This window comes from Bos indicus x Bos taurus, chromosome 6 (assembly GCF_003369695.1).
Source record: "Bos indicus x Bos taurus breed Angus x Brahman F1 hybrid chromosome 6, Bos_hybrid_MaternalHap_v2.0, whole genome shotgun sequence".
Taxonomy (NCBI): Eukaryota; Metazoa; Chordata; class Mammalia; order Artiodactyla; family Bovidae; genus Bos; species Bos indicus x Bos taurus.
Genome location: NC_040081.1, coordinates 17,184,607 through 17,212,125, shown reverse-complemented (window position 1 = coordinate 17,212,125; position 27,519 = coordinate 17,184,607). Strand labels below are relative to the sequence as shown.

At 42.0% G+C, this 27,519-nt stretch overlaps 1 long non-coding RNA gene across 2 annotated transcripts in view; it reads left to right on the top strand.

Moving 5' to 3' along the window:
• Positions 1 to 27,519, top strand: part of LOC113894044 — a 185,392-nt gene that overhangs the window by 44,112 nt on the left and 113,761 nt on the right. The window contains exon 4 of one of the 2 annotated variants that reach the window (XR_003511452.1): positions 1,115 to 1,324. The exons of the other annotated variant lie outside the window; for it this stretch is intronic. This is a non-coding gene — a long non-coding RNA (uncharacterized LOC113894044). Of the gene's footprint in view, positions 1 to 1,114; positions 1,325 to 27,519 lie in introns of those variants that run through there. 2 annotated transcript variants of the gene reach the window in all.

Below are 27,519 nucleotides of genomic sequence, written 5' to 3'. Positions count from 1 at the left end.
CAACTTAATTTTTAAAAAGAAATGTGTTTGGTAAAAAGCATTTTGTAACTTATTATTTTTCATTGATTCATCCTGGCCTTGCATTTAGTTAAACCAAATTAGTAAATTGACCAACAGTATATTTCTCTAGGTTATTATGTTGGAGAAGTTCAGGATGACCATATAAAAAGGCCAAAATCCATATATCATTTATCCTTCTTTCATGATGATTAAACTATGACAGACATGTGGTCGTACCTTCTAACATAACTGATGGTGAAGCTCTAGTCTGTGGTGAGTTCTTTATTTCTGAGCCAGTTATGCTGACACAAAGGCTGTCTTTCTTGTTTCAATTATACTGAATATTCGCATTGCTTATTAAAGGAGGATTATATAACATTTAAATGAAGCCTCCAATCCATAAAATACCTGTCACAGATGAAAAACATGTACGTGGATAAGCATAATGCATTCATTTGTAGGCTATGGATCAGCTATCCCTCAAGGAATGTTTCAAACCCACGTAGTGTCCCTGGCTGTCGGGCCGGCTGCAGCGTCTGTAGCCGTAGCAGCCAATGTGGCCCAGGAGCCTTCCCGCTGGCTGCACATCTGAACGGCTTCAAGAGTACAAGTTTCCCCATCAAAGGTTTGGAATAAATTACACTAAAAAATTGGCTCCAGAAAAAGTTATTTTGGATAGGACAAGGTGAAACTCTCATGAGGTGTGTTAAATGAATCCCTTCTGTGCAGTGGGAGTCTGTGGGTAAGTTGGTGAGGGTGGTTAGAGGCTGTGGGGGAAGTGGGAGACTCGAACCCCACACACGCTTGGACAGACATGCCGAATCTACTGACTGGAAGAGGGTTGTGAAGATTCAGTTTCTTAATAAATGACTTTTATAACTTAATATGAACATATATCTTATGAAATAGCGAGCTTTTTTACTGAGGCTTTGTTTTCCAAAGAGTATCTTTTCCCCTTTGTGGAGTGCTGGAGCCAGCTAATACCAGTGTATAAGAGCTGGTTGTTAAGGTTTAGGAATTGTGTGAGCCAGCTGTCAAACAGTCACTATTTAAAATTAAATTATATAGGTCTTCCCTGGTGGCTCAGTGCATAAGAATCTGCCTTACAATGCAGGGGACACGGGTTCAATCCCTGATCCAGGAAGACTGCACATTCTGTGGAGCACCTAAGCCCCTCTGCCACAGCTACTGAGCCCGAGTGCTGCAGCTGCTGAAGCCCGTGTGCCTGGAGTCTGTGCCCTGCAATGAGAGAGGCCGCTGCAGTGAGAAGCCCGTGCACCACAGTGAAGAGTAGACCCACTCACTGCAACTAGAGGAAGCCGGCACACAGCAACAAAGACCCAGGGCAGCCAAAAAAATAATTAAAAATTTTAATTAAAAAAATTAAAAACAAATGTAGCAAATAGCCTACCCTTACCCCTTTCTGATTATTTGACCACTTTTCAATATACTCTGCTCTTGAGGTCACTTATATTTGTCATACCTGTATGGTGGACAGGTCATATGGCGGTGTGCTGCCGTGTGTCTGCCTTCAGGGATGTCACATAAGTCAGCATGATGGTAGTATTTACATCACAGAAACTGACTACAAATGACGGCTTGATTTGTTGTTTTGTTGATTATCTGGACTAGGAAAGTGATGGAGAAAATGTTAATGCATGTTCATTTTAATCAAGTGTCATAGCTATATTCATTACACTGTGAATAGCCCCCCAAATTGAGGAAATATTCTTCTAGTGTTCAAACACCATTGTCTAATTCAGCAAAGGAGTTTCTTATGTCATCAATGAACAAGTGTGGTTCTGATATATGTCTTTGTTGTTTATTACTCCTTAAGACACATGAAAATATTCACCAGCATTCCTGTGGGAATTGTACTTGTTTGATAATTGCAACTGCAGGTTATCTTGTATTCTTAACTAAGAATACAAGAATTAGATAAAAATCAAGGAAAACATTCTGTGAGAAATCAATTGACTACATAGAATTTATAATATAGGTTTATTTGTTGTTATTGTTCAGTCACTAAGTCATGTCTGACTCTTTGTGACCCCGTGGACTGTAGCATGCCAGACACCTCTGTCCTCCACTGTCTCTCAGAGTTTGCTCAGATTCATGTCCATCAAGTCAGTGATGCTATCTAACCATTTTGTCCTCTGCTTCCCCCTTCTCCTCCTGCCCTCAGTCTTTCCCAGCATCAGGGTCTTTTCCTATGAGTTGGCTCTTCACATCAAGTGGCCATAGTATTAGAGCTTCAGCTTCAGCATCAACCCTTCCAATGAATATTCAGGGTTGATTTTCTTTAGGTTTGACTGGCTTGATCTCCCTGCAATCCAAGGGACCCTCAAGAGTCTTCTCCAATACCACAGTTTGAAAGCATCAATTCCTTGGCTCTCAGCCTTCCTTATTACTCTCACATCTGTACATGACTATTGAAAAAACCATAACTTTGACTGTATGGACCTTTGTAAGCAAAGCGATGTCTCTGCTTTTTAATACACTGTCTAGTTTTGTCATGGCTTTCTTTCCAAGGAGCAGATGTCTTTTAATTTCATGACTGAAATTACTGTCCACAGTGATTTTGGAGCTCAAGAAAATAAAATTTGTTACTGCTTCCAATTTCCCCTTCTGTTTGCAGGTTTTATACATTTTATTATATTTATAAATTGTAGCCACACATTCTTTATATCAGGAAAACTTAGCTTATATTAATACGCAGTTTTTTTTTCTAGAGAACTGATTGCTAAACTTTTTCAAGCACACCGCTGCCCATCGATGAAGTTGTTTCCTACTACCGCTTTGAATTTCCCCAGAGCCGAAGTTTTCTCTGTGTTAGACACTGGAGGAGGGACTATGGGACACGTGAGGGACAAAGGTACCTGGCCTGCTTGAGCTGGCTCTTGGGACCTCACAGAGAGAAGAAAGAGACAGTCTTTCTAGCCATTCCTCTGCAGGTCCTAAGGGTGGATCTTATTCATCGTAAGACTACATGTGAAAAGCATAAAGATCTGTTATTTATTCGGACTGCCTTCCTATGGCGTTCTTCCGCTCTGGTACTCTGGAGCTATATTCCATCTCCCAGCGCTTGCTTCAGGCCCTCTTCAGTTCGATAGCCTATTATCCCTCCTTTGTATGCACCCCTACCCCTAGGTTAACAATCTAGCAGCTCTGGCCCACAGCACGGGAGCCAGACTCTCCCCACACTCCCACCTCCACCACCCAGGGAAGGCAATGTGGAAGTCTAAAGGTGGGCGTGATGCTTCCAGAGGCAGGGGCTCTTTGGACCCCATTTGATCAATGCCTTCTCCAGGGACAGGAACCCCAGCGACAGTGTCAGGGAAAGGAAGAACGTGGTGGTGGCCACATGGTAGCTGAGATGTTGGTTTCTGACCCATTTGCAGTCTAAGTATCAAGGTAGAACTCGGTGTTTAGAGGAAAAGTGGACATTATTTTGTATTTCCAGGGTATGTTTCAGCATTCACAGACTACAAAATGGTCTCACCCTGATAATAATTCCTAAGCAGAGATGAGATTGTACAGGGCAATAGGGAAAGTTTGGAGTCAGGGGACCTGGTTTTACTCCCAGTTCTGCTACTGATGAGCCCGTTGGCCATAGGTTATTTCACTTCCCTGGGACTTAGTTTTCTATAAAATGATCTACAGTTTCCAGTAGTAAAGGTCCCTTTGAACTCTGTCATCCTATGACTTTCTGTCTCTTGTTCTACTGTTAGAGTAAATGAAGCACACATCTTTGGTCAAAAAGTCAAGAGTAGAGTCTAGCATATTGGTCATATCAGTTCTTTGATTTCCAGGCCTCAAATCCTTTATGGCAGTAGGCATAAATCATAAATAATTCCAGGCTACTACTCCCAGATTTCTTAGAAGGATCAGAGCGCTGACATTCTTTGGCAAATGAAAAAAGAAATTCAATTATCTGGAATGCAAAGAAAAAAGAATATTCTCTCTTGTTGAAAATCTTTCTGAAGGGTAGTAGCAGTTTTTCTGGCTTTAGTAAGAAGAGAGAACATAGCAATATTTCTTCCATTATCATGGCTCTGTTCTGCTTCAGGATTAAGATTCTGAATATGAATATGTTCAGCATTGTGTGCTCTGCCTGTAGAAGGTTTAAGAGATTGGCCTGAATGCACACTGCCTTACGTGTACATGGGGACGTATTTATCAATCATATCTGTGGTCTCTGTGAGTCATTTAAAGTGTATGATTTTCTTATAAAGTGGGATGACCAAAAAGTTATAAAATTTTGAGGGAGTAGTTGTGGTAATGTTCCATTTCATTGATTTCTGATTAATCAAGGCTCTAGATATTTAAAGAATTCAGAAACATAAAACATTTGTAAGATGTGCTGAGTATCAAAGACTACAGTTGTTGTTTAACAAGACAGTTGCTCATAAGCAAATGTTTTCAGATCCTGCGGTATAAGAAACAATACACCATATCAGTCTGAATCTCCCTGTCCAGGGGCTGCTTCCCTTCTGACATAACTATTTCCCCGGTATGAAACCTTAGGGGTGGTCCTGGTTTCGCTTTTACTGTGCCTATTTGAGTATCTTCTCTGTGTTCTCTTTGTACAATGTCAGCCTGCACTGAGCTTGAATTCCAGCGTTTAGGTATAAGACGTATTTCCCACCTAGACAGTTTCCGAGGTGATGGAAGAGAAAGGAAAGGTGAAAAAGAGGACCAAGAAGAGAAGAAAGAGGGAAAGATGTAGAAGAGTGAAGGAGCAGGATTAGACATGAAGAGCTTGTGCTTAATTTTGAACAGGAGGAGAGAATTCAAGCCCCAAGGAGATCAAGATTGCCCATCCCCTTCGCTTTTGGAGTATCCAAGGTGGAGCTCTTCCTCTCACATAAAAGAGGAATCGCAGGCTCTGGATGTGAAACCTGTGGTATGTAGTTCATCCGCTGGGCTGTTTTGACTCAAGATTTTCCCATTCATTGTCAAGAGTATATCATAAACATTCTACTTATCACATCACTGTTTCACTGATGCAAAGATTCACGTCGAAAGTGAAATAGATTTTAAACCAGAACTACTTGCCTGAAGTAATTCACAGTTAAAGTTTCTTGATGACCCTGGGTATTGAGGGCTTTTTGTGGATTCTTGAGTAAGAAATGGAACTAACAGTCTTCATTCCTAGCCAGCCAACCAACTAACCAACCAAAGAAACAATATCTGTCTCCCTCACCTCCACAGTTGCATTCCTGTCAAATGCAAACTATTTTTTCCTTCTGGCCTTGATCTCTTGATAAGGCAAGTCCTGATTATTTCTGTGTGGCTTACTGATTTCATCAGTTATCCACATAGCTTACTTCTTCTCTGGCCTACCTGTTAGCACCTTTGTCAGTAATGAGAAAAGAGGGTCTCAAACTAGTTTATTTGGCTATATGTTAACAATTTTTGAACTAGTTTTAATGGAGAGAAGGTTAAAACAAATGGATAAAATGAAGACTTTACATTATTCCTGCATTTCATTTGTTTAGGTCAGCCCTAACCCATATTTCTACAGGTATTTGAAAAGTTATTTTCACCTCTGCATTTTTAGATTTTAAAATGTTTTGTTAAATGTCTGACAGCCAACCTTGCAATGTGGTGGCGGTGCTATTGATGCTCTATGCCTCCTGGCTTCATTCTAGGTAAATAAATCAATAATAACTCTTTGAGCCTTTGACCTTTCTTTCATTTCACTGTGGAAAAGTTTAGGTAGAAATATATCTATCTATATCATGTGTATTTTTTTTTGTGAAAAGGGTAATGGAATACAGAATGCCATACATGGGTTATTCCCGCTATGAATTAGTCTCTTTTATCTGTCTCTGACCAAAACAGATGTTGGCAGCCTTTCTATTCCAGCTCTCTAAGTCAGACTAAGACTATCAGTTCCGCTTAGGAAAGCTGTAGGGAAATGATTTAACTCTTTCAATAGACCCTTCCTAGTTTTTCCCTTGGTTCCTTTTTATTATAAGCTACAAACAAAATTAGAATGCATCTTTATGCAACAATAAAAGAAAAATGGCAATATTAAAAATACATCAATACAACTCTAGAGGGAAGTGAATTTTCATTCAAGGACTTTCAAGAATTCTGACATTGAAAAGACATGTTTGCTTGAGGAGGCAGCTCAATGTGTTTCCAACTTAGAGTCAAGTTCATTTGCATAGAATACCAAAAGAGTCTTTTTTTTTTTTTTTTTTATTCAGAAAAGAATATCTATCAGAGTGTGGCAGGATGCATCTTGCTAGTATTCTACTCTTTTCTGTAGAGACTGACCATTTTAAAAAGTTATTCTTTTATTGGTGCTACAATAAAGCTCTTGCACCAGGATTTTGCAACAAAATGCAAATTAAAGGAATGTGAGAAGTAGAGGGACTACCAGGGAAAGAAAGGATCAAGGGATGAGAAAGGAAGGGAAGATTATTAGAAAAAAATGTTCAGTAAACACGTAGCAGGCCAAGAATTTATCATGGAAAGAAGCAATCTCTTTAGATTTTTGATTTTTTAAAAAAATTCTGTAAGTTACTAGATAAAGATTTTAAGCATTTTCCAAACCATGTAAAGAGAAAAAGAATATGATTTCCTAGACTGTAGGTAGTTTCAAATAATTGATCTCAGTTAATACTCACGGTTATCTATGAAGTGGGTATTTCTGTCATTACTTTTTCATATAGTAACCATGCCAGGGCACCTAGGCCTTGGACTCCCAGGTAACTGGTTTTGTGAAATAACGTCTCTGCTGGCACTGTGCCTCCCTCCTCTAACCCTTCCAGTTCCATTCAGTTCAGTCACTCAGTCATGTCCGACTCTTTGCAACCCCATTGATTCCAGGCTTCTCTGTCCATCACCAACTCCCGAAGCTTGCTCAAACTCAGTCCATAGAGTCAGTGATGCCATCCAACCATCTCATCCTCTGTCGTCCCCTTCTCTTACCTTCCATCTTTCCCAGCATCAGGGTCTTTTCCAATGAGTCAGTTCTTCTCATCAGGTGACCAAAGTATTGGAGCTTCAGATTCAGCATCAGTCCTTCCAGTGAATATTCAGGACTGATTTCCTTTAGGATGGACTGGTTGGATCTCCTTGCAGTCCAAGTGATTCTCAAGAGTCTTCTCCAACACCACAGTTCAAAAGCATCAATTCTTCAGTGCTCTGTTTTCTTTATAGTCCAACTCTCACATCCATACATGACCACTGGAAAAACCGTAGCCTTGACTAGATGAACCTTTGTTGCAAAGTGACGTCTCTGCTTTTTAATATGCTGTCTAGGTTGGTCATAGCTTTTCTTCTAAGAAGCAAGCGTCTTTTAATTTCATGGCTGAAGTCACCATCTGCAGTGATTTTGGAGCCCCCCAAAATAAAGTCTGTCACTATTTCCATTGTTTCCCCATCTGTTTGCCATGAAGCAATGGGACCAGATGGCACGATCTTAGTTTTCTGAATGTTGAGTTCTAAGCCAACTTTTTCACTCTCCCCTTTCACTTTCTTCAAGAGACTCTTTAGTTTTTCTTTGCTTTCTGCCATAAGGGTGGTGTCATCTGCATATCTGAGGTTATTGATATTTCTCCTGGCAATCTTAATTCCAGCTTGTGTTTCATCCAGCCTGGCATTTCTCATGATGTACTCTGCATGTAAGTTAAATAAGCAGGGTCACAATATACAGCCTTGACGTACTCCTTTCCCTTCCAGGAATACTGGAAATGCTGTGCAGGAAGAGCCTTGGATTTTCTTGACCAAATCCTTCTAACAAAGTCATCAAACTACAACTAATGATGCATTTAATCACCATTTATCAGTAAATGGCATCTGGAAATTCAAATTCTCCATACTGCTAAGGTGAAAGCTAAGATTTATTGACACACTTACTAAATGCCAGGGACTATGCTAAACCCTTCACCTGTACTACCTAATTTAATCCTTTCAGCAGCCTACAAGGCAAGTGCTATATTTTTTGTCGTTTTCAGAAATGAGGACTATAGAAGTTGTTAGTCATCTGATACCACATAGCCAGAAAGTGGCACATTTTTTTTATTCCAGACTATTCCTATCTCATCTCAAAACGTAGCTCAGTGGGCTGTTGTCCTTCATTCCACTCTTGGTCACAGTCCCCTGCTCCAGTAACCTCATCACAGAACTTTGGGGTGGATCTCTTCCGTCACAGCCCCCTCCCCGTAACTAGTAGGTGTGATGTGTGATACTGAAACCACAGAGAAGCATTTCCTGCTTGTGAGAGGTGATGGCCAAACTGCAACTTGCTGACCCATAGAAGGGCCAAAAACAGGAGCATCACACATCAGAGGAAATCGTAGGTGGCAGAAGTGTCCTAACTGGTCTAGGTCACCCAGCGTGCATGATTTCAAAGCCCCCATGCTTCCTTCACACCGCAGCAAATGAAGGATTCAACCAGAGCAGGATAAGCACTTCTGATTCCCTTAGAAATGACCAGAAAGCAAAAAATTAGGTATCTTTAATGAGGTAGATGATGATGGAGGGAGAGAGTAGTGGGTCTTCTAAATTCTCAAGAGTATGTCATGTGCTTCTGTGGAGAAGGAAATGGCAACCCACTCCAGTATTCTTGCCTAGAGAATCCTGTGGCCAGAGGAGCCTGGTGGGCTGCTGTCCCTAGGGTTGCACAGAGTTGGACACAACTGAAGCGACTTAGCATGCATGCATGCATTGGAGAAGGAAATGGCAACCCACTCCAGTATTCTTGCCTAGAGAATCCTGTGGCCAGAGGAGCCTGGTGGGCTGCTGTCCCTAGGGTTGCACAGAGTTGGACACAACTGAAGCGACTTAGCATGCATGCATGCATTAGAGAAGGAAATGGCAACCCACTCCAGTATTCTTGCCTGGAGAATCCCAGGGACGGAGGAGCCTGGTGGGCTGCCGTCTATGGGGTCACACAGAGTCAGACACGACTGAAGCGACTTAGCAGCAGCAGCATGTGCTTCTGAAGAAGAGGCTGGATCATTCTGTAAGAAGTTACAGCCACGTGAGCTGTGGTTAGTACCATGCTAGGGGCTCCAATAATTCTACAGTGATGAGCAGTTATCACATTTTCATTATACTGATTATGTTACATTTTGTATTGGACATTAAAATGTCCCAAAGCAATGAAATTCATTGCAGGATGGCCTTTGAAGTTTATTTGGTACGTAAACACCATTTTAACTGCATCTCAAAGAGGGTGAGGGTATGATATCAGTATCAGGAGGTCATAATTAGGGAAACCAGAGGTAAACATATGTATCCAAAGTGGGAGCTAATTAGTCACAGTGACCCAGATTTGGGGCGGGATAGAATCACATTTCTTAATTCCTAAAATAGATCAATTCTTCAGCCTCTTTCCACTCTTTCCATTGTGCAGAACGGTCGGGCTGTCTCTTTAGCACAGCGTGTTTTGTGTCTGCTACAGGGCTTTCGGGCAGTGAGGCTCTGTCCTGTGAGGTGAGAGTCCTGCCCACTCCCTTTTGAGCGAGCCGCGTGTCCCCCACAGCTGTGCTGGCCCTTCAGGCAGCTTGGAGAACATCTGTTCTGCCAGCACACTGACAGACTTCCGTTTGGCCATGCCGTCAGAGCAAACTGTTGCACATTTGTCTCTGGATTGCTCTTTGTGTGTCGTCCTCACTCTTCTGGCTGACAACAAAGAAAGCATCATGTGTCTACAGAAGAGCCGCTTCCTGATGACTATCCTAAAATTCAGATTTCTCACTGGCCTTGTGGGTTTTTTTTTTTCCCCAGAATTTCTCCCTCTTTTTCCCACAAGTAAGCACATGTTCCATTCTAGAAGCTGGGAATACAGCAGTGAATGAGATAGACAAGTCCCTGCTCTCATGGAGATTGTGTTCTGGATGTGAGCAAGGGAAACAGACAATAAACAAAATAATTTTCAAAGCAGACGCTATAGGGCATGTTCTAGAGCGCACTTGGAGATAGATCTGCTTTAGAGGGTTGGCCAGGGAAGACCAGTGCCTAAGCTGAGACTGGGGTGATCAGAGACAGGAACCAGGAGAAGACATTGCAGTGCCCGGAGACAACAAGGGGGAACTCAGAGTTCTCAGAGGAGAACAGCCTGGCAGGTTCCTGGGGCAGAAAGGGGTTTGGGCCCCATGGATATGGTGGAGAGGTCGGAAATGAGATCAGAGAAGCAGGCAGGCCACAGATCATGTAGAAAATTGGAACCCCTGACAAGGAGCTTGGATTTTGTTCTAAGCATCTTGAGAAACCACTGGAGGCGTTGGACTGTGAGTAACACGATACGAGTACTACTTTAAGGGCACTGTAACTGTCGCTGTGTATTAGGGACACAAGGATGGGAACAGGGAGACCAGGTGGAAGTTGTTGGGCTAAGACAATGATGGCCTGGACAAAAGTGATACAAGATACCTACTGAAGGTACTGGGATGGGAAGAGTGAGGAGGATCACTCTGGGGTGGGGTGAGGGTGAAATCCACAGTTCTGTTTTGGCCTTGACAGTCTGAGATGCCTGTTAGAAATACAAGTGGAAAGTCAATTCAGAAGTTGCTTATGTGTGCCTGGAACTCAGGGCTGGACATATAAATTCAAATTCCTCAAAAAATTGGAAGCTACCTCAATTACAATAAATATAAACACACTTAACAAATCTGGATAGATTCTGGAAAATAGAGACTTGAGAAATGGCATTTTTAGAAAAGGAGACTGGTTATGTTATTTTCATTGCTGTTTATTACATGAACATATATTTACGTATGAGGCACATGCAATCTATACTATATAAGCACAGATTATAATCAAATTGAATGAGTCCTAAAACTTGGGCTCAAGGAACTCACAGCCTAGTGGATAATACACACATGAACAGGCATTTATTTGCAAGCTACTTCTTTGCACTGTACTAAGTGTGAGCGTCATTTTCTTGGATGTTGAATGAAGAACAGGTTGTGTGTCTAGTCCTTCGCTCACTCAGGAAGACTAGGAAAGAGATTACCCCAAATGGGGCTTTCTTTCTTTTTTTAAGATTATTCATCTATTTTTTATTTTTGGCTGTGCTGGGTCTTTGTTGCTGCGTGGGCTTTTCTCTAGTTGCAGTATGCGGGATTCTCATGGTGGTGGCTTCTCTTGAGGAGCCTGAGCTCTTGGAATGCGGACTTTGGTAGTTGCAGTCCCCGGGCTCTAGAGCACAGGCTCAGAAATTGTGGATCAAGGGCTTAGTTACTCAGGCATGTGGGATCTTCCCAGATCAAGGATCAAACCCGGGTCCCCTGCAGTGGCAGACGAATACTTTACCACTGAGCCACCAGGGAAGTTCCCAGGGACTTTCTTAATATTGATAGTAAAATATTTGCAAACCACTACCCTGTTCATGTCACTCAGGATGTCCCAGAATTCCTCCAGATTTCCTGAAAATTGTATGAGGAACAACATCACAGCCAACAAATAGACAGGTTAGTTTGTAGGAAAGAACTGATCTTAGTGTAATTAGTCTCTAGAATTTTGTCGGTGCATCATAGATTGAATAGTAGTAGTTTCTTGGAGGCAGCAAATAATTTCTCTTCCCCTTCCCAGGTGAGCAGAAGATTAAAGTTCATTTTCTGCTGCCAACTTTAAGCATGCCTCCTGACCATGATTGTGTAAAAACGCTTACTGAAAATATAAATGACTTTCCCTGAGCAAGTTACGCAAACTTTCTAATTTCTCAAGCAGCTAAGTGAGGATCATATCTCTTTTATAGAGGTGTGGAGATTAAATCAGAGCACATCTATGAAGAGTCTAGCAAACAGCCTCACACAGTGAATGTACAGCATATGGTAATTATTGGCCTATTTCCTCTTACCCAGAAGCTGCTTTCATATGATGTAGGGCTATTTTTATACGATGCTTCAGATTCCAAAATTTTCCAAGTTAAATGATTAATTTCTTACAAGATATCAATATCACCAGTGACCCACTTGATCATTTACTTTGGTGAGCTGAGTAACAAACCCAGTGATGTGGTTTGGAGTTGCACTCAGATGGTCATCTTCGTATGTGTGTCGTGACCTAATTTGATAGAAATACACAGTTAGGACATACAGTATTCAGATCTGTGCTCTGTTTAAAAATTCAGCAAATTCTTGGGAGATTCACAAGGGTTCTAGGGCAAGATTTTGATGAATCTCCAAAATGGACATGTTTAGATAGCCTCCTGTTTTGCTAGTTATCTGCTTTGTCTGCAAACCTTCGTACAAGTTAACCAAACTGAATTAAAATTTCTCATTTTATTGCTGTTTTAAATAAAGACTGTTTTTAAGAGTACTTAATCATCTGTTGTGAACAGGTAACTCATTGGAAAAGTCCCTGATGCTGTGAAAGATTGAGGGCAGTAGGAAAAGAGGGCATCAGAGGATGAGATGGCCAGATGGCAACACCAATCCAAAGGACATGAACTTGGGCAAACTTCAGGAGATGGTGAGGGACAGAGAGGTCTGGTGTGCTGCAGTCTGTGGGGTTGCAAAGAGTTGGACATGACTGGGTGACTGAACAACAAGAATCAGAGATGCAACTTGCACAAATAGAAGATTCCAATGCTGGACATTAAGTGGGGGGACCATGTTTCTCCTTGCCCAGGACAGACTCTGTTCATGCCTGTGGTCCTGTTGTAATTCTTAATAGCACCCGTTTTACTCTCAAAAGTGGTCCCAATATGTCCAGTAATTCATTGGTCCCAATTTTGACAATATGTTGGACTGCCCTACAGAAGTCCACCATGTCCCATCATTAGCTACACGGTCTCTCAGGAGCTCCAGCCTTGCAGCAGAATTACAAACGATTACATGACACAGACCACTGAGGTCGCTTCCCCGAAGTCTACTACACACAGTTGAATCATGCAAATGTCAAGGATCTCCGGGATTTAAACGCCCACTGAGCCACATCTGTCTACCAATAAGCAGCTCCCCATAGGAAGGGATTCTGCAGTCGTTCAGCAGACAGACTCCCACTTCGTTCAGAAGATTTCACCAGTGTTTGAGGTTACTTCCTATCACCAAATTTTTATGGCATGGAAACCCAGCCCAAGTAGTTCTTTTTTCTGCCCACAAATGTATTCAAGAGTGTTTCTTAAAGCAATGAATATGTAACTCATTAAATGCCTTCAAGGAAAGGGAGGTATAAGGATCTAATTTTATTGACTGACATGGACAGCAGAGACACACAGAGCCTGCTCACATCCTTTGTAAAGTTTGGATTCAGAGACACTTCTTACCGCCACGCCCGCAGCCCCCACGCCATAAAGAGAGGCGCCATCACACATGTTTATTGACTGGTAGACGGCAAAGATCTGTCAGCCATATGCACGCAAGTAAAACAACATAGATCTTGACAGGAGATGTTTCTTGTGAGATACATTGATGAGAAATTTCTGTATCCAGGGCTGGTGTGGTCACCTGGTTGATATCAAATCAGCCAGCCTGAAGAACTCCACAGTCAACCTGTATGCACCTTACCCTCTAGAAAGGACTATGTTCACACCAACTCACTCAAACAACAGCAAAATCAGGCCATCCCAAAGGACAAAATTCCCATTCCTGCCTGATAACTAATGTTGTTATACTCAACATCTCACCTCAACTTCATGCACTTTAATTGAATCCCTGACCTTCTCTGTCCTGATGGAGATAGAGCAGGTGCTTGTAGTTCACATAAAGCTAACAAGACAACAACCATAGCAAACACACAGCACTTACTGAGTGCCAGACACTGGGCTCGAGCGTTTTACATAGAATAACGAAGAGAACCCTCACGGAAATGGTGAGGTAGGCGCCATTCCTGTTATTTTACAGGCCAGGAAACTGAGGCTCAGAGTCTGTGCCTGCACCGCTTGCTGCCCTGCCTTCTACCCTGTCAATGTTCTAGAAGGCAGGCAGGGAACTGCAGCTCACAAGAAACATCTCCTGTCAAGTTTGGTGTGGCTCCACTCTTATGGAGCATATGGTCCGACAGACCCTTGTCACGCGCCCGTCAATAGCCATCGCTTCCCCTTACTGCTCTCAGTCTTCTCTCGCAGCACAATATACCTAAATTCTTCGACTTCTCTCATCGTGAGGACTGTTTCCCAAACCATCCATCATTTTTGTCATTTTCTTCAAGTGCCCCAGAGCATGCTTCACCGGGTACCCCCAGACTCATCTCCCACTTCAGCCTCACTGGCTGCATGAGGAAGTGGGGTTTTGTATGGTTTAGGGATAAATGGGGGAATAGAAACAGAATCAGCCTGGATTGCCAAAACCATAACCATTTAACCAGAAGGGCAAGGCAGCCATGATCCCCTGATTCCTTCCGGTGACCAATGGAAGGGAAGTTGTTTCATTTTCCATGAAGAGAGGTTTACACTGACAGAGTTATAATCTAGTTAAAAATCTTCCCTGGTCACCCAGAAATTTATGCTGGTGAGACCTTAAGCAAATGAACAGGTAGGGAAGGCACCCTACCACTCCAGCCAGCTGGCACACTATTTTGAAACCTCTCCTCCTTTAGTAAATGTTGGAAGATAATTGATGGTTGTATTTTTTTTTTTTTCTTGTTTCTTGTGGTATTGTGGTCTTTCTCCTTAGGGGATAGTCATGCTTTTAAGTGGGATCCAACAACCTTTCTCAAAGGTTGGAAGTCAAAACTGAGCCCAGACTCCTTTGAAATGCTATTTAATATCAGGTTGTCAGGGTTTTGGAATATAAAGGTGTTTAGGAGGCTGCTTGCTTGGTTACAGTATTTGATTTTGTGAAAATTCTTTGTCTATTTATAGGATTTTTTAAAATTGAATATAGTTGATTTACAATTGTGTTAGCTTCAGGTGTATAGCAAGGTTATTTGAATTTTTTTTCAGATTCTTTTCTATTATAGGTTATTATAAGGATTCGCAGGATTTTTTAGATAACAAGTACATAGACTACACACAGGAGTTGCGCCCAGATACTCTTTCCTCATTCTACTGTAGTGTATTAAGGTATGTTTCAGCACGGTTTAAAAATGCCATCTGGTGCAGTCAATTTCACAGTTCATGTTTGGTCTAGGTTGTCATTTGTGATGTAAACACGGACAAATGACAACTTTCACGTGGCTAAGTTTGAAGGGACTATCTCTGAAGACCCAGATTTTTCAAAGTAGGTCATGTATTTCTTTGTTGGTTCACAGTATGATATGAGGTGGTATACAGGGAACTTTTAAAAACATTTCGTTAGCTCTATGTTTACTTAAGATGTATTAGAAGAACTACTTCTAACATACCAAGCCTGTTATTCCATAGATATTATTCCTTAAGATAAGGCTGAAAAGAAAAGGAATAGATTTAAAAGGAAAAATTTAGAGTAAATATGTCTATCAGCCAATGAAGTGAAAACTTTGAGGGAGAGTCATAAATATACAAAGCTTGGGACACACCAATATAGAATATCTTGAGACCCAGGGGTTTTGCTTCCCTTGGTCTATTGATGGATGTACCAGTAGATAGGTGCCAAAAATCTTATTGTTCATGTTCTGATGTGTTCCAGATTTGTCTCAAATTTTCTTGCCCATTCCTGGTTCCTGATCTGGGTCTTTCCTTTTCTTGGAATGCCCTTATGAATCCTTTGCATGCTTGCTAAGTTGCTTCAGTCATATCTGACTCTTTGCGACCCTATGGACTGTAGCCCACCAGGCTCCTCTGTCCATGGGATTCTCCAAGCCATAATACTGGAGTGGTTTGCCACTTCATTCTTTAGGGGATCTTCCCAACCCAGGGATCGAAACCAAGTATCTTGCTTCTCCTGCATTGGCAGGTGGGTTCTTTACCACTAGTGCCACCTTGGAAGCCCCTTCCAATCCTCTCAGTTCAGTTCAGTTCAGTTGCTCAGTCATGTCCGACTCTCTGTGACCCCATGGACTGCAGCACGCCAGTCTTCCCTGTCCATTACCAGCTTCCAGAGCTTACTCAAACTCATGTCCATCGAGTTGGTGGTGCCATCCAACCATCTCATCCTCTGTTATCCCCTTTTCCTCCCACCTTAAATCTTTCCCAGCATCAGGGTCTTTTCCAAGAGTCAGTTCTTCACATCAGGTAGCCAAAGTATTGGAGTTTCAGCTTCAGCATCAGTCCTTTCAATGAATATTCAGGACTGATTTCCTTTAGGATGGACTGGTTGGATCTCCTTGCAGTCCAAGGGACTCTCAAGAGTCTTCTCCAACACCACAGTTCAAAAGCATCAATTCTTTAGCGCTCAGTTTTCTTTATAGTTCAACTTTCACATCCATACATGACTACTGGAAAAACCATAACCTTGATTAGATGGACCTTTGTTGGCAAAGTAATGTCTCTGCTTTTGAATATGCTGTCTAGGTCGGTCATAACTTTTCTTCCAAGGTGTAAGCATCTTTTAATTTCATGGCTGCAATCACCATCTTCAGTGATTTTGGAGCCCCAAAATATAAAGTCTGTCACTGTTTCCATTGTTTCCCTATCTATTTGCCACGAAGTGATGGAACTGGATGTCATGATCTTAGTTTTCTGAATGTTAAGTTTTAAGACAACTTTTTCACTTTCCCCTTTCACTTTCATCAAAAGGCTCTTTAGTTCTTTGCTTTCTGCCATAAGGGTGGTATCATCAGTGTATCTGAGGTTATTGATATCTCTCCCAGCAATCTTGATTCCTGCTTGTGCTTCATCCAGCCCAGCATTTCGCATGATGTACTCTGCATATAAGTTAAATAAGCAGGGTGACAGTACACAGCCTTGATGGACTCCTTTCCCGATTTGGAACCAGTTGGTTGTTCCATGTCCAGTTCTAACTGTTGCTTCTTGACCTGCATACAGATTTCTCAGGAGGCAGGTCAGGTGGTCTGGTATTCCCACCTCTTGAAGAATTTTCCACAGTTTATTGTGATCTGCACAGTCAAAGGCTTTGGCGTAGTCAATAAAGCAGAAGTAAATGTTTTTCTGGAACTCTCTGCTTTTTTGATGATCCAACAAATATTGGCAATTTGATCTCTGGTTCCTCTGCCTTTTCTAAAACAAGCTTCAACATCTGGAAGTTTATTGTTCACGTATTGCTGAAGCCTGGCTTGGAGAATTTTGAGCATTACTTTACTAGCATGTGAGATGAGTGCAATTGTGTGATAGTTTGAACATTTTTTGGCATTGCCTTTCTTTGAGATTGGAATGAAAACTTTTTCCAGTCCTGTGGCCACTGCTGAGTTTTCCAAATTTGCTGGCATATTGAGTGCTGCACTTTCACAGCATCATCTTTTAGGATTTGAAATAGCTCAACTGGAATTCCATCACCTCCACTAGCTTTGTTTGTAGTGATGCTTCCTAAGGCTAACTTGACTTCACATTCCAAAACATCTGGCTCTAGGTGAGTGATCACACCATTGTGGTTATCTGGGTCATGAAGATCTTTTTTGTATAGTTCTTCTGTGTATTTGTGCCACCTCTTCTTAATATCTTCTACTTCTGTTAGGTCCATACCATTTCTGTCCTTTATTGTGTCCATCCTTGCATGAAATGTTCCCTTGGTATCTCTAATTTTCTTGAAGAGATCTCTAGTCTCTCCTATTCTATTATTTGCCTCTATTTCTTTGCACTGATTACTGAGGAAGGCTTTCTTATCTCTCCTTGCTATTCTTTGGAACTCTGCATTCAAATGGGTGTATCGTTCCTTTTCTCCCTTGCCTTTAGCTTCTCTTCTTTTCTCAGCTATTTGTAAGGCCTCCTCAGACAACCATTTTGCCTTTTTGCATTTCTTTCTCTTGGGGATGGTCTTGATCACTGCCTCTTGTACAATGTCATGAACCTCTGTTCATAGTTCTTCAGGCATTCTGTCTGTCAGTTCTAATCCCTTGAATCTATTTGTCACTTCCACTGTATAATCATAAGGGATTTGATTTAGGTCGTACCTGAATGGTCTAGTGGTTTTCCCTACTTTCTTCAATTTAAGCCTGAATTTGGCCATAAGGAGTTCATGATCTGAGCCACAGTCAGCTCCTGGTCTTGTTTTTGCTGACTGTTAGAGCTTCTCCATTTTTGGCTGCAAAGAATATAATCAATCTGATTTCAGTATTGACCATCTAGTGATGTCCATGTGTAGAATTTTCTCTTGTGTTGTTGGAAGAGGGTGTTTGCATTGACCAGTGTGTTCTCTTGGCAAAACTCTGTTAGCCTTTGCCCTGCTTCATTCTGTACTCCCAAGGCCAAATTTGCCTGTTACTCCAGGTATTTCTTGACTTCTTACTTTTGCATTCCAGTCTCCTATAATGAAAAGGACATCTTTTGCGGGGTGTTAATTCTAGAAGGTCTTATGGGTCTTCATAGAACCGTTCAGCTTCTTCAGCATTACTGGTTGGGGCATAGACTTGGATTACTGTGATATTGAATGGTTTGCCTTGGAAACAAACAGAGATCATTCTGTTGTTTTTGAGACTGCATCCAAGTATTGCATTTCAGACTCTTTTGTTGACTATGAGGGCTACTCCATTTCTTCTAAGAGATTCTTGCCCACAGTAGTAGATATAATGGTCATCTGAGTTAAATTCACCCATTCCAGTCCGTTTTAGCTCGCTGATTCCTAAAATGTCAATGTTCACTCTTGCCATCTCCTATTTGACCACTTCCAATTTGCCTTGATTCATGGACCTGACATTCCAGGTTCCTATGCAATATTGCTCTTTACAGCATAGGACTTTACTTCCATCACCAGTCACATCCACAATTGGGTGTTGTTTTTGCTTTAGCTCCATCTCTTCATTTTTCTGGAGTTATTTCTCCACTGATCTCCAGTGGCATATTGGGCACCTACCGACCTGGGGAGTCCATCTTTCAGTGTCCTATCTTTTGCCTTTTCATACTGTTCATGGGATTCTCAAGGCAAGAATACTGAAGTGGTTTGCCATTCCCTTCTCCAGTGGACGTTTTGTCAGAATTCTCCACCATGACCCATCTGTCTTGGGTGGTCCTACACAGCATGGCTCATAGTTTCATTGAGTTAGACAAGGCTGTAGTCCATGTGATCAGTTTGGTTAGTTTCCTGTGATTGTGGTTTTCATTCTGTCTGCCCTCTGATTGGCTCAGATGGTAAAGCGACTGTCTACAATGTGAGAGACCTGGGTTCGATCCCTGGGTTGGGAAGATTCCCTGGAGAAGGAAATGGCAACCCACTCCAGTACTCTTGCCTTGAAAATCCCATGGATGGAGGAGCTTGGTGCAGGCTACTATCCATGGGGTTGCAAAGAGTCAGGCACGACTGAGTGACTTCACTTTTCTGATGGATAAAGATACAAGGCTTATGGAAGCTTCCTGATGGGGGAGACTGACTGAGGGGGAAACTGGGTCTTGTTCTGGTGGGCGGGGCCATGCTCAGTAAATCTTTAATCCAATTTTCTGTTGATGGACAGGGCTGCGTTCCCTCCCTGTTGTTTGACCTGAGGCCAAACTATGGTGGAGCTAATGAAGATAATTTCGACTGCCTTCAAAAGGTCCTATGCATGCAGTGCCCCACTCAGCACCCCCAACCCTGCAGCAGGCCACCGTCAACCCACACCTCCGCTGGAGACTCCTGGACACTCATAGGCAAGTCTGGGTCAGTCTCATGTGGGGTCACTGCTCCTTTCTCCTGGGTCCTGGTGCACACAAGGTTTGTGTGAGCCCTCTGAGCGTTTCACCCCTCCTACAATCTTGCTGGGGCTTCTCCTTTGCCCTTGGACGTGGGGTATCCTTTTTTGGTGGGATCCAACATTCTCCAGTTGACAGTTGTTCAGCAGTGAGTTGTAGTTTTGGAGTTCTCACAGGAGAAGATAAGCACACGTCCTTCAGTCCTCTGCTGTTGTTCAAGGCCGGTTTCGGGTAATATTCTTCTCTGAAGCCATTCCCACCCATGCAGTCACACAGCATTTGCTTTTTTTGTTATTCTGCTTCATACTTAACTCTCCTCTCCCTGCTCTGGTACAGAGCTTGCTCACCTGTGTGATACGCTGGGTGTTGAGTAGTCTTGGTTTCTACAGGATGATCAGTCTGGGGGAAGGTAAGGCAGAACCAATTCAAGCAAGTCACAGATCAAAGTAGGCTCTGAATTTATTAGCTCTGCTCATAAATATTCTTCTAAGTTGACCTGCCATCCATCAGGCCAGTTCAAGAAACCTCACATTCTCTCATAAATTATATCATCACAATAGTGTTCAGTTTTGGGTGGCTTGCTTCTTCATTAGTCAAAATCTAATTTCATTTATTTCTCTGAATTCTGGATTTAAATCAGATTGTGAAGTCATAGGATATATGCATTTTAAATTTTGATGTTTTGCCAAATTGTCCTGGAGAAAAGTTGCATAATTCATCTGCCACCACACACTGGCTGACACGCTTGCTTTACTTTTAGATATATCATTAAAAAAGGATACATCATTGTTGTGTAAATTTGTGTTTTAAAATTTATGAATGGTGCTTATATTTTTAAATTATGAGTGATGTATATAAAATTGTGAGAAGCTTATCATGTTTGTCCTTTGCTTTTCTTTTTCCCTTCCTTCCCTCCCTTCTTTCCTTCCTTCTGTTTTTTTTTTTTTCTTCTTTTCTTTCTACTGACTTATAAAAGGTCTTTTTGTACCAAGCAGTATGATTACAAAAGTTTTTTTCAAGTTTGTCTTTTTACTTAATTGGTAGTATTTTTTCCTATAGAATCTAAAAATTTTGAGACAGATTCAGCAGATCAATCTTTTTCATTTATGGTTTCTGGGTTTTATCATTTTCTTAAAAATAACTTCCCCACAGATTTTGTAAAAAGCCCATACATTTTAAAATTCAGACTTCTGATTTTCAGAAGTATGTTCTATATTTGTTCTTTCTCTGATGTGCTAAGTGGAACAAACAGCCCACACAGCTCCAGGGAGCAAGGTGATCCTCTTCTGGCCTCCCTGGGTGGCCTTGCACCTCCCTCACTCGTTCATTCTGTGCGCTTAGGCTTCAGCTCCTGAGCTCTGACTCAGGCCTTTTTAAAAATTTTAATTAATTAATTAATTTTTGGCTGTGTTGGATCTTCATTGCTTCTTGGGCTTTCTCTAGTTACAGCAAGCAGGGGCTACTCTCTACTCGTGGTGCATGAGCTGCTCACTGTGGGGGCTTCTCTTGTTGCAGAGCACAGGCGCTAGGGCGCTTGGGCTTCAGTAGCTGTGGCTCACGGGCTCTAGAGCACAGGCTCAGGAGTCTTGGCACCTTGGCTTGGTTGCTCTGAGGCCTGTGGGATCTTCTCAGACCACGGATTGAACCCATGTCTCCTACACTGGCAGGCAGATTCTTTACCACTGAGCCACCGCAAAAGCCCAGCTCAGGCCTTTACTGTTTGGATGCCTCTTGGAACCCTCTTATTGGGCCTGTAGACCTCAGTCTGGTGTGATACTGTTTGTTGACTGAATGTTTCAAAGGACTCATGTTAAACTGAGCAGTGTCTGGGACAAAGTAAGAGTTCTGTACTATTTCCAAGTGTTGTGTTGAAATTTCCCTTTTCACAGTTCAAACTGGATAAATAGTTGAGGCTGCTGATGGTCAGGACAAAATCAATTTCTAAAATTCTAACAGGATACAATAAAAAATGACATATATACATATATATATATATATATATATATATATATATATATAGCTATATTCTGTTGGCTTAAAGCTCAACATTCAGAAAATGAAGATCATGGCATCCGGTCCCATCACTTCATGGGAAATAGGTGGGGAAACAGTGGAAACAGTGTCAGACTTTATTTTTCTGGGCTCCAAAATCACTGCAGATGGTGACTGCAGCCATGAAATTAAAAGGCACTTACTCCTTGGAAGAAAAGTTATGACCAACCTAGATAGTATATTCAAAAGCAGAGACATTACTTTGCCAACAAAGGTTCGTCTAGTCAAGGCTATGGTTTTTCCTGTGGTCATGTATGGATGTGAGAGTTGGACTGTGAAGAAAGCTGAGCACCAAAGAATTGATGCTTTTGAACTGTGGTGTTGGAGAAGACTCTTGAGAGTCCCTTGGACTGCAAGGAGATCAAACCAGTCCATTCTGAAGGAGATCAGCCCTGGGATTTCTTTGGAAGGAATGATGCTAAAGCTGAAACTCCAGTACTTTGGCCACCTCATGCGAAGAGCTGACTCACTGGAAAAGACTCTGATGCTGGGAGGGATTGGGGGCAGGAGGAGAAGGGGACGACAGAGGATGAGATGGCTGGATGGCATCACCGACTCAATGGACGTGAGTCTGAGTGAACTCCGGGAGTTGGTGATGGACAGGGAGGCCTGGCGTGCTGCGATTCGTGGGGTCGCAAAGAGTCGGACAGGACTGAGTGACTGATCTGATCTGATATTCTATTTTACAATATTTGAGAAGGTTGAATTCTGAGCAATTTCTTTTAAATAATGGCATTGTCTATCTGGGATATATAGGATGCTTGAAGTTTGAACTGAAGCCTTTTTGGAAGAAATATGGTGAGAAACCCTGCTAGAGGTACCTTTGTGTGTTCTCACACTCTGAGGAATGACTCTATTGACTTTTTTTTGGTAGTGCAGCTTGCAGAATCTTACATCACCGACCAGAGATTGAAACCATGCCCCGTGCAGTGGAAACAGAGCCCTTACCACTGAACTGTGAGGGGAACTCCCTCTCTTATTGATTTTCTGTGCCAGTTCCTCAGAGTCAGTTCCCTTCTTGCCGAATGGCTGCCATATGACATTCATGCACAGTTGTATTTGTTTTTGTGGGGTTTTTTTGTATTTATCACAAACAAGTCACATCATTGATAAACTATTATAGATATATGTTCTATTTCCCATTAGATTCGGTTTTACAAAAATTATAGCAGTTTAGGGGCTTTCCAGAGAAGGCAATGGCAACCCACTCCAGTACTCTTGCCTGGAAAATCCCATGGATGGAGGAACTTGGTAGGCTGCAGTCCGTGGGGTCTCGAAGAGTTGGACACGACTGGGCGACTTCACTTTCACTTTTCACTTTCATGCATTGGAGGAAGAAATGGCAACCCACTCCAGTGTTCTTGCCTGAAGAATCCCAGGGGCGGGGGAACCTGGTGGGCTGCCGTGTGTGGGGTCGCACAGAGTCGGACACGACTGAAGTGACTTAGCAGCAGCAGCAGGGGCTTTCCTTGTGGCTCAGACGGTAAAGATTCTGCCTGCAATGCAAGAAATGCGGGTTTGATCCCTGGGTTGGGAAGATGCTCTAAAGAAGGGATGGCTACTGGTCCCAGTATTTTTGCCTGGAGAATTCCATGAATAGAGGAGCCTGGTGGGCTATAGTTAATAGGATCACAAAGAGCCAGATACGACTAAGCGACTAACACTTTCAGTGGTTCGCTTTCATAGCAGTTAGAGGGGTGTTAGGCTTTTCAAACTAGTCTGGAAGTATCATAATAAGCCACCATCTATCAGTGCCTCTGTTACCCTTCAAGATCATTCATATCAAACCATAAGAAATGAGAACTATTTTATGAAGAATTCAATAGGAAATTCCATACCATGTTGAAAAAAATCCACTGTCATAGTGAATAGTATCCATTATGGGGAAATTGATGTACTTAATTTAAATATTTTATGCTATATTTTATATAGCTATATATTTTAGATCTTCCCTGTATCTCAGATGGTAAAGAATCTGCCTGCAACACAGGAGACCTGGGTTCAATCCCTGGGTCAGGAAGATCCTCTGGAGAAGGGACTGGCAATCCACTCCAGTATTCTTGCCTGGAGAATCCCATGGATAGAGGAGCCTGACGGGCTACAGTTCGTGGGGTTGCAAAGAGTTGGACATGACTAAGCGACTAATCCCCGCCCCCCCTCAATGCTATATTTTAAATCCATAGTCTCTTACTGTATCATCAAAAGAAATGGAAAAAACAAAACAAAGCCTTGGACTTCATCAATTGAGATTATGTTTCACAGGTTTGGAACATTTATTAAGTCTTGTGAAGTGATGTACTACAGCCTGGATGGCACCACTCAGGAACAGGAAAATACACATCTCTTCCCAAATCTGTTTAGTGACCGCAGGTTGAGAGCTTGAAATTGACTGTTGCGGGAGTACTTATACTATGGAAATTGGCAGATACTATACCAGGGCTTTATTTTACAGAAAGCCATTTGCTAGTGCACCAGTGGTTTCTATCTGCATACATCTTACAAAAGGAGATGAATAACTACTACTTGAATATTCATTTTCTATATCAATATTACTGAATATCTAAGGGGTTAAATGACTAAAAAGTCAAAATTCAGCTTTAAATTCTAGAAATAAGTAATTTTCTTGCTAGTTCTTGACTTAGCAAGTGTGACTTATAAAATAAGTCAACAAATAAAGTTTTTAACTGAAAAAGGTCATAAAAGTTTTGTATGCCTGTCTCCTATTCTCATACAAGATAGCCATTATTTTTGTCTGCCCTGAAACCCTCCCTCTTTCACTGGTTAATAGCATTTTGATTTTCCCTTGGCAGCTCTAGGTCCACATGGTTTGGCAGGGAGAGATCATTGAGTCCATACCCAGTCTCCTTTCCTGCTCTAGGGGTGTGCACATGACCCAAACTTGGCCAAAGAGAGTGCTGCATACCACTGCCTGGATTTGTGCAAGGGCGAGCACGTGACTTAGTTCAGGCTAATGGGATTGCTGCTTCCCCATGTTCATAGCGATAGGTTCAGGGGAGGCACTTGACCTAATCTAGAGTGAATTCCAGAAATTGCTGGTGCTGTCCAAAAAGGGGAAAGTCCACTTCCATTGCTTAGTTGGCAGAGTTTGAGACTGAAACTGTGGTTGCCATCTTGGTCACCATCTTAGTATGAAGCCAACAGGAAGGCAGGTGGAACTGAGTGATAGAGATTCCTGGGACTTCCCTGGTGGTCCAGTGGTTAAGACTTTGCCTTCCAGTGCAGTGGGTTGGATCTCTGGGGTTGGATCCAGTGTGGGTTGGATCCAGTGTGGGTTGGATCCAGTGTGGGTTGGATCCCTGGTTGGGTAGCTAAGATTCCACATGCCTGGTAGTCAAAAAACCAAAATATAAAACAGAAGTGGTATTGTAACAAATTCAATAAAGACTAAAAATTGTCCACATCAAAAGAAAAAAAAAATTTTTTAAGAGAGATTCTTAATGATACTACTGAGCATCTAGATCCTTCTGTGCTGAATCTAGAGTTTCATCAAACCAATTCATTTCCTTTTTGTTGAAGCCATGTAATTTTTTTTTGTCACTTGCAGTTGAGAGCTCTCACTGATAATGCATAATCTCTTTCTATACTAGCTCTGAGTACTCAGCAGCTGACTATTGAATACATCTAGAGATAGAGCCCTCACTATTTTGTGAAACAGTTCATTCCCCTTTTGATCATTATGAATATTAGAATACTCTACATTGATCCCAAATGTATCTCCTTTCATTGGTCCTCTATGTGTTGTCAATGGCAACACTTATAAGTGTACATATTTGTCTTCCTGCCTCCTTTACAGACTCTGAAATAATTACCATGCTTCTGCTGAATCTTCACTAGCTAAACATACTTAGTCTCCTTAAAGACCCTTCATGATGTTCATCTCCTAGTCATATTCTTCTGGACATACAACAGTTGGTCAACATCTTTTTTAAAATATGGCTTACTCCTAGACCTTACTATCACAAGGTTAAGCAGAATAGAGAAGGATTATTCTTTTGTTCTACCCGCAGGACTGGCTGTAAGTGAAATGCTAAAGGTAAAATGCATGGTTAAGACTTGACTTCCACTACTATTTTTATTTAATCTTCTATTTCTGTTATTTCACCCGGTCAGGGTTTATTTTCTCTTTCCACCCCAGGGGTCCGGTTGTCCCCTTCTCTGCCTCACCACTGTTGCCTCTGCCCCTGCTCTCCTTCAAACCCCAGCTGCTCCTGTTACAACAAATAGCAAAGAAAGAATTTGACTCATGTATTGGGTCGGAGAAGGCAATGGCACCCCACTCCAGTACTCTTGCCTGGAAAATCCCATGGACGGAGGAGCCTGGTGGGCTGCAGTCCATGGGGTCGCTAAGAGTTGGACACGACTGAGCGACTTCACTTTCATTTTTCACTTTCATGCATTGGAGAAGGAAATGGCAACCCACTCCAGTATTCTTGCCTGGAGAATCCCAGGGATGGGGGAGCCTTGTGGGCTGCCGTGTGTGGGGTCGCACAGAGTCGGACACGACTGAAGTGACTTAGCAGCAGCAGCAGCAGCCAGCAGCATTGGGTTGAAGTACAAAATAAGCAATAAGTTTCATGTGCCACCTCTTTTCAAGTGTATATATTTTTATTTCCATAGGCAAGGCCTTGTTTAATTTGAATAAACAGACAAAAGTTGCAATTGTGGAGTTTTATCTGGGGTTAAACCAATGGGAAGGTGCCCTTCTATAGGATACTTTATTAAGATCATGTCATTGTTCAGGTCCTACTTTGCTTGCAGAGTCTTGGCTAGCCTGCAGTCTCCACGACCTGTCCCACTGCCTCCTCTCACAGGCACAGCCCGCTCTTCGATGTCCAGCTGTGTTTTTGCCTTTTTGTTGCTGTTGTTTTAATTTTTATTTTATATTAGAGCATAGGTGATTAACAGTGTTGTGTTAGTTTCGGGTATACAGCAAAGCAATTCAGTGATACATATATGTGTCTATTCTGTTTCAAATTGTTTTTCCATTTATGTTTTTACAGAATATTGAGCAGAGTTCTCTGTGCTATATAGTGGGTCCTTGCTGATTATCTTTGCCTTGTTATTTTTAATGAAACAAAATTCTTGTTCTCGATGGAAGAAATATTAGACAAGACAAAACAAAAACAAAAACTTGGAAGCCAGCACCATTTCTCCTGTGAAATGCACAAAAATCCTCCTGTCACTGGAATAGAGGTGACACCAATGTCCTTGATGGTGTCTGGGAAAAGGGCGAAAGTTACATATTTCACACACTGCAGTCCTTTTGAGATCATTTTGGCCATTTTATCAACTAAGTTCAACTCCGTATGTTTAATGGGTCAATCAGTCCGTCTGATACTATCATTCAAGATTAAGAAGAGCAGATTAGCATCTTTCTTTCCTTTTTCATTTCAGTTCGGTTCAGCCGCTCAGTCATATCCGATTTTTTGTGACCCCATGGACTGCAGCACACTGTCCATCACCAACTCCCAGAGCTCACTCAAACTCATGTCCACTGAGTCGGTGATGCCATCCAACCATCTCATCCTCTGTCGTCCCCTTCTCCTCCTGCCTTCAATCTTTCCCAGCATCACGGTCTCTTCAAATGAGTCAGTTCTTCACATCAGGTGGCCAAAGTATTGGAGTTTCAGCTTCAGCATCAGTCCTTCCAATGAATATTCGGGACTGATTTCATTTAGGATGGACTGGTTGGACCTCCTTGCAGTCTGAGAGGCTCTCAAGAGTCTTCTCCAACACCACAGTTCAAAAGCATCAATTCTTCTGCACTCAGCTTTCTTTACAGTCCAACTCTCACATCCATACATGACTACTAGAAAAACCATAGCTTTGACTAGACAAAC